The 7883-nt window shown below is 42.3% G+C and overlaps 1 long non-coding RNA gene across 1 annotated transcript in view; it reads left to right on the top strand.

Annotated features, from left to right (window-relative positions):
- The first annotated feature begins 4100 nt into the window (after positions 1-4100).
- Positions 4101-7883, top strand: part of LOC115578942 (uncharacterized) — an 88420-nt gene continuing 84637 nt past the window's right edge. Inside the window, exon 1 of the long non-coding RNA XR_003983568.1 lies at positions 4101-4260. This is a non-coding gene — a long non-coding RNA (uncharacterized LOC115578942). The remainder of the gene's footprint in view (positions 4261-7883) is intronic.

Raw genomic sequence — 7883 nt, 5'->3', positions numbered from 1 at the left:
ACAGCTCTCCCGGGGGACTCAAATGTTAGCACTTTCAGCCCGCGTCAATGTTCTTACTGCTGTTTTTTTACATCCTGCTGCTTCTCTGAGTGTGTACAGGCACTGCCAAGAGTTGTCTTGGAGAGGTTCGGTGAGGAGGCTTTGAGAGATCCTCACGCGTTTTTTAGACTGGAACTTAATGGGGATGTGGCACATTTCCACATTATGGTGTAACGTCAAACTGCTGCACGTATAAGAAGTCGGATGTAACATGCTGTAAGGCTTGATCAATTCACCCCAACTGTCACCTGAATGAGAGCTGAAATAATCAATTAGACAGTTTTCTAGGTAATCACAGGTATTGACATAAATGAACAGGCCAGGCTGGAGAATCATGGGTTAATCTTTCCATCTGATATCCAAAATTGACAAAGCAAACCCTTAATTAATCAGAATCTAGTAGAAATATTGAAAACTGACGTCAACACATCTTATTGTTTAATCAGTAAGGACACTTTTGTGGTTTTTGGCGGTCCAGGAAGTACGCCGGACTTTTAAACGGATTTATTGAAGAAACATTATCAAACAGGTCTATAAGATGACACAAATAACATAAAAGCATGCAGACACGTCACATGAAAAGAACAGGCAGAAAAAATTTGAAGTATCTCACAATTTTAGAGCCATTACTGTGAAAGTTTGCGCAGTAGATTGAATCCTCTGATGTGAGCCTTGGTTGGAATGAGTGACCTTTATCTCCACTAGCCCACTGAGGCTGCAAAGTAACTTAACATTCAGAAAATCTGCCATCATATATCCTCAGACTGCAGTGATGGGTATCCTCTCAGAAATCCTTTTAAATCCTCAAGCACTTAAGAGCGGAGACATAATAGTGGATTCCTTCTGCCGTTGTAAGAGTACTTCATGTACTCTCCACCTGCTGTTTGATGGAAGTTGAATTTTCTTTTTTTTTGGGGGATATTTCTTTATAGCCAGAGTGGGCAAATGGCTTGGAAACGCTACAAATACTTCAAAGTTCTCTGAGAGTTACAAATGTCATGGTAAATTGTATGTTTGCAGGCAAAGCTTTTATGCCTGGATCGCTCCGAACCAAACAACAAAAGAGGACCTGTGAGTGCAAAGGGAGAATTTTCAAAGCTGAATTTTGTGAACATGTTTTTTCTTCTTTTTTTTTTTTACTTAAAAGTGAGAAATAAATGTGAAAATGTTATCTCGAAGCACCGGCATACGTCTCACTGTGTGTTTATCTTATGTATCGACACTTGAAGAGTTTAATGTTGTAATTTTCTTCACCTTAAAGTAACAGCTTCATAATCATGTTGATGGTACAGTGTCGTGTAATAGGGTGAATGGTGTCTCTGTCTCAGCCCCCTGTCCCTTGTTTCTGCACTGTGTAACTTCAGTGAGAGGGTGGGATCACAGCATTACCTACATGTTTACTTCAAGATACAAGTTTTAAACACATAAAATTGTTATGACGAAATGATATTTTTTGTAGTTAGCACCTGACAAATAGTTACAGACCTGGGATCTGTATTCATGACAGTGGTGTTGCACTCAGGAACTGTAGGGGGCGCCAAATCGCACCAAATGTCAATTTCTACAAAATATTGCTTTAATGTCCTCTCAATCAAAGACAATCCTTCCCATCTCTTTTAAACATTGAAATACTGACAGACTAAAAAAACTCAACAACTCATTCAAGTCAAGTCAAATCTCACTTCTTTGACCTCCGAGTCCAAATCGTGTTGTTCATTTGCCATCAGGTCAAGTTGCAAGTCATCAAAACATTTACATTTAGGGCACTTTTGTCCAAAGCTACTTACAGTTATTCATACACACATTCATACACTGATGGTGGTGGCGGCCACACAAGGTGCCGACCAGCACATCAGGACCAGTTTTTGGGTTCGGTATTCTTGCCCAAGGACACTTTGACATGCAGACCAGGGGAAGTGAACCAGCGATCCTCCAATAACAAGAAGCTGAGCCGCTGCTGCCCCTAAAACAGTGACTGGAGTCGACTTGGGTGCAAGTGGCAATGACTTGCAACCACATCTCTGCAGTAACATAAGAATAAAACCAATAGAGGAACAAATATAAAGTGTAAATGTAGCTAATGACGACATCAGTGCCTGATAGGATAACGATAAGGCAACGCGCATTTAGTAAAATAGGTGTATTGGCAATGATATTAAAGAGTAATAGAGTAATATTGCACATGGTACTGACAATGAGTACTGCACAAGTTCGGTGTCATTCCTACGAAGACGGCATTGAAGACTTAATTACACTGAAGAACTTTTCATTTTCGTCAACTTTCTGTTGGTCAGCCCAGCAGATACCATCGGGCCTGCTGCTGCTTCTTGTTGTGTTTCAAAACACTGTGGGGTGTCTCGTGTTTTTCACGGTCAAGCAGATAAGCCTTCAAAGAGACGTTTAGTCGAGTGAAAGTATTTCACTTTTTGTGCAAATAAGCTGCGGTTTTTCTTTTCTCTTTCTTTCCCGGCCACTTCCTCCTCCTTTTCACTATCTGAGTCCCACACACACACACACACACACACACACACACATAGACGCTCTTTTATCCTGTCATAGAGACAGCAGTGGGAGCTGTCAGATCTCACACAGTGGGGTTACACAGCAGCAGGGGGTTCACGTCACATCACAGCCCACACATACACGTGTACACACAACCACACACACACACACACACACACACACACACACACAGAAACACACACACAGACTCTTTTATTTTGGACCATTGCTAATGGCGAGAGATGATTTCTTCGCTTTTGTGCGACGCCGCCACGGACGGTCACATCCTGAATACCCCAAACTGATCCATTTCACTGATGAACTATGTGGCAATTTTCTTCCCTTTCATAAAGCTGACAGCTGAGCCGGACCGCAGCAGCAGCAGCAGCGTCACAGGACACACTCCCCAGCAGCAATCAAACATTTATTTGAGTGTCTCCACGTTTTACAGTCAATTCAGTCTTTATTGTTTGCTTGGGTGGATTTGTTCACAGGCTTGCCTATGAAAGAACGCTGCCGTCTCTACAGTTTATACATTATAGTAAAATTGATAGCATTCTGTCTGGGTTGTGATGTAGAAAATGGCTGAAGTTGCCACAGAACAGGTTTTTTTTTTTTTATATAGTCACTTTTTTATTGCCATTTCCTGCCTGTTGAAGCAGAGAGAAAGTGCGTGTGTTTTCCCTCTCTTTTCTCCTTTTTTTAGTAGGTCACAGCGGAGCAAAAAGCACGGCCTCAGGTTTAGTCACTAACATTAATTACAGCTTCATTCCACTAAGGTGTGACGGTTCCAGGGCCCTCGTGTTGTGCATGCTGGGTCACCGGCACAGGTCAGTGGAAAGGGAGTCATCATTAGTGTTATCAGATCCACCCGTGCCAATTCTTATCAGCTGTGGAAAGCCACTTCTCTCTCTCTTTCTGTTTTTCCTTTCTTCCTGATTTGATTGCCTCATTGAAGCCAGCAGCACTTCCCAGATACAATGGCAGCGAGTCTCCGGCTCGATCGGACTGACAGGAGAATGTCACTTGCATATGAATCAATAAACAACACAAACAACTAAGCAAAATGAAATGAAAGGGAGAAAAAGGTTTAAACAATAACACAAAACAAACCACGAGTTAAATCTCATATCATGCATCCTTAAAATTTTCGAATTCTCTGATGTGAAAGGAGACAGGGTGTGAACTTTTTTAGACGTTGTAGATCTGAGTAAGTCTTTTTTTTCAGATTTTAAGGCCTCATTGAACCAGCAGCATTTTCCACACAGAATGGCTGTGAAGTCCTCAGCTTGATCAGACAAAGAGCATATGATATACATATAAATCAATAAACAACACAAATAATTAAGTAAAAATACCATCAAATAAACAGAAGGGAAAAAAGTTCAACCAATAACACTAAACAAACCTCTTTTAAAATAAGAAAAAATTTGCAGTCTTGTGCAGGCAGTCGGCCGCCTCACTCGGACACGGGACACTTCTGTCCGACTGAAAACATTGCAGCTAAAAAGCAACTTTCACACAGTTTTTAAAAGTTATCACACCTGGCAAAAAGTCCAGCTTTGTCTTGGCAAAGAACAACAATACAATACTCCTTCACCATCCTCCATTAACAAGGCTGGTTCTTTTTTCCTGTCACACCTGTTGGCGCAGCTCTTACCAGAGGACCAATCATCTGAAGGTGTCTTGACCAACGCCTCCTCATCTCCCCAGTCAAAAGTAAGACTCTGCCTGCCTGTGTAACCGACCTGTCTCATGTAATTAGCTCAGCTCTTTGTTGCTGAGTGTTTTACTGCTGTTCCACATTCACGTGATGTTTACTGGCAACATATTGGCTCATGCTGACTGATAATTCCTGCTCTCACACTGCTGCTGCTGCTGCTGCTGCTCCCATCTATTATGTGCGACGTTTGCACTGGCGTTAGTTGTGAATTGATTTCCGGTAATGGCAGGGATTTTTTCTTCTCTTTCTCTTGTTTTGCACACGGATTATGATGCCTTAATGTTTGCTGATTTACATAGTGGTGAGCTGCAGTGCGTGTTTTCAATATTTGAGCGTTATGAGCTGAACCGGTTGTGCGGCATGTTCTCCCCCCCAGGTTGTTGGTGTTCTTGTGGAGTTGCCAGTTGGCTCGCTTTGCAAATTGGGTCTCAAGTGTTACAGTATTGTATAATAGCTCTGCAAAGTGTAATTTATTGTATAATGGCTTTAGAAATGTCAACACGGGTGCTGTCTTGCACGCGGCCCATTCACAGTCATTCTCCTGTAATGATGGCTCTGCGGGCGGAACCTCAACATGGCTATCGTCACGTTCACATTCACTTGTCATACTTCATATTTCGAGAAGCATTAAAGGAAGATTTGGGCCCAAAGGCACCAAGTGACAGATGGCTCAATCATATCATAGTTTGAAGGCACAGCTGCCAATCTTTATTCATAACTCATGGGGGTTTACTGCTTAACATTTCAGAACAGTACATAAGTAAGAGATTGTTTCACTTTTAATAATGCGTGTATATCAACACTGCTGTATGATTGGCGCATCTAGCTGGATTTCGATGGACCAAATCAAAATTTCATGTCGGGATTATCCCGGCCAAAAATGGCGACGAGACAAGATGTTATCCTGCTGATCATTAAAACATGCTTGAAAACATACAGGAGTCACTGAGCTTTACATTATGCGTTACGTAGGATAAACAGATGTTGTGCACCCCATCCCCATGTTGTTCTGTAGTTTGGTATTCATAGTAACTACACGCATTCAAATGGTGACAGGGTTAGGATATTGTGAAAACTGAAAGTAAGTGAACTCGAGGTAAAATAAGAAAATAATTTCAGGACCGTGCGTTTATTGAGCTCGCACGAGGATATTCACGATTCCTCCCATCCCGGGTCTGAGGTTGACAGTGGGATGTAGTGGCCAGACAGCAGTTGGAATTTAGCCTAAGTAAACTGCTGAAAACACCACTTCAGCATTGCTGCTACTGCACTTTATAAACCAAACCTCCACCCCAGAGTCCACCTGAAGGCTCTGATTCCCCCACGGAGGTCTTCATCATTGTCACTCCCAAATCTTGTCCGTGCTGAGCTCGGTGTTTGCTTGCGGTGAGCGATTGAGGTCAGCCTCTTGACACCAAACACACCTCCGACTACTCTGTATCCATTTACTAATACAGCCGCTCCTTTGATAAGGTGAATGAACCTTTCTTTACCCGTCTGCAGTACACCGGCCTGTGATATCTATCCAATATGAGTCTTCTTTTAGTCGGATCACAGCCTTCCTGTGCTTCGTGTAGGGTTTTTGTATGCATTTTGGGCTCCCCCCTTGTGTTTTGTGTGGTGTATTGTTTTGTATGCATCATGTGCACCCTGATGCAAACATACTGCCTTCCTAATAGCGATGAATGAATAAATGAATGAGTGTCAAGTGCAGGCCAGTCTCCGACGGTGCTATTAAGGGGTTCTCAACCATAACAGTTGAGTGAATCTCTATTTTTGCTCCTCTGCAGCATAATGCGGTATTGAAGATTTTATGCCTTAGCCGATAGCTGAGGCAGGAGACGTTGTGTTTCAGAGATGTCCTTCCATCTGTCCGTCTCATTCTTGTGAACACGATATCTCAAGAAACACCATCAGGGAATTTCTTCAGATTTGGCACAAATGCTCACCTTGACTCAAGGATGAAGTGATCGACAAAGCTCACTGCGAGCTCAACAATTCACATCATAATACTGACAACGCTTTTGCGTCTATGTCTAAAAGGATAAAATAAAGATGTGAAATTTTGTATCCGGAGGGTCAGAGGTCAACTTCACTGCGACACTGTAACACGCTGCAAAAGAACGTCTGGATATTATTCGACGGTATAACTCAGGACCAGCATCTCGACTGTTGTGTGGAGGCGTACAACCCGCGAGGCAGTAATTCTAGTTCTTCCATGCATATTGTTTTGCATTTAATGCTCTCGCCTATTGTTTCGTGTGGTGCATTGTTCTGTATGCTACACCGTATGAGCGCTTTGAATGAATAAATGAACGAGTGTCAAGTGCAGGCCAGCCCCAGACGTGCTAATAAGGGATTCTCAACCATAACAGTTGAGTGAGTATCTCCTTTTTGCTGCTCTGCAGTATAATGTGAATATTGATGTTTCTTTAGATATGAAACCTGGAAATTGGGATGTGATTGAAATGATGTTTGAGCAGCATTAAAAGACGCCTGCTGTTTATTTGAATTGAAAAACTAGTAAAAGGAGCGAGTTGAAGTGTGAAAGTGACGGGGCCAGTGCTGTTGTTTTTCACCGTGCGATGCACAAACTTGGCGGATGAAGTGTTGCTGCCAGTGTGCAGTTTTTAACAGACTTTGTTATCATTGTCAACCAGAAGAAGAACGACCCGACAAGCTGTTCAAACATTTTTCTCAGAAGCGGAGTACGGAAATCTACAGCTACAAAATATACCAGTTTTCTCTGCTTTACAGAATTATCTTTCACTTTAATTCTCTATCTGCATGACTTAAAAAGAAAAAAAAAAACCCTCTGCATAACAGCTTTTAAGATTAACTACATACCTGGGCTCTCAGTGTGAGGTGGCGTTTAATCCTGCGCTCCTATTGTGCTTGTATCTGCTGCTTACAGGAGGTAATGGTGAATTTATTCCCACAGAATGTCTCAAGATTTACTTGTTGAGAGAATCATACCTGGCGAAGGACAGCAGAGATAGAGAAACCCTCTTTGAATGCCCCTCGGCTTTAGATTGAGCTGAACATTGGAACGAAAATCCACACTTGAAGGGGCTCTATCTAGCAATTTGTAGCAATTTACACTTATTAATTATCACATTAGTCATTTTTAACGCGACGGGGGAAAAACTGAGACCGTCTCCGCTTCTCTCGTGTTAGACAGACAGACGTCTTGTGATTGTAAACTGCGGTATAAACACAGCCTCACACTTATTCCTCATGAGCGTCTTTGGTAAAGAGTTAGTAATCTTCCCTCTGCTTAACACCAGTAAGAAGTGTGAATTGATAATTGTCAGTTCAGTGGAATTTTTCCAAGAAAATGCTTCTGATTGCCTGACTTCCCTTCGCTGAAACACAACCATAAAAACAGAAGAAAGCATCGAGACGGAGGAGTCAAACTCTCAAATTCCTCAACACAAAGGAACCAAATACTGTATGATAGAAAATGTCTGTTTTTGTCTACACCTGGTGCCAAGCAGTCCCAAAGCCCTCACCAAGGCAGCGGAGCAATATTTCTACTGACAGAGGCGTTCAGATCTCTGTTGCCTTTGACATCTTCCCATCTCTCTTTGTGTCAGTGAGACCCGGAGTGAAAAAAGTG

The sequence above is a fragment of the Sparus aurata genome, chromosome 1 (genome assembly GCF_900880675.1).
Source record: "Sparus aurata chromosome 1, fSpaAur1.1, whole genome shotgun sequence".
Lineage (NCBI taxonomy): Eukaryota > Metazoa > Chordata > Actinopteri > Spariformes > Sparidae > Sparus > Sparus aurata.
Note: the sequence above shows the minus strand (reverse complement) of the source record. Positions and strands in the feature narration are given on the sequence as shown.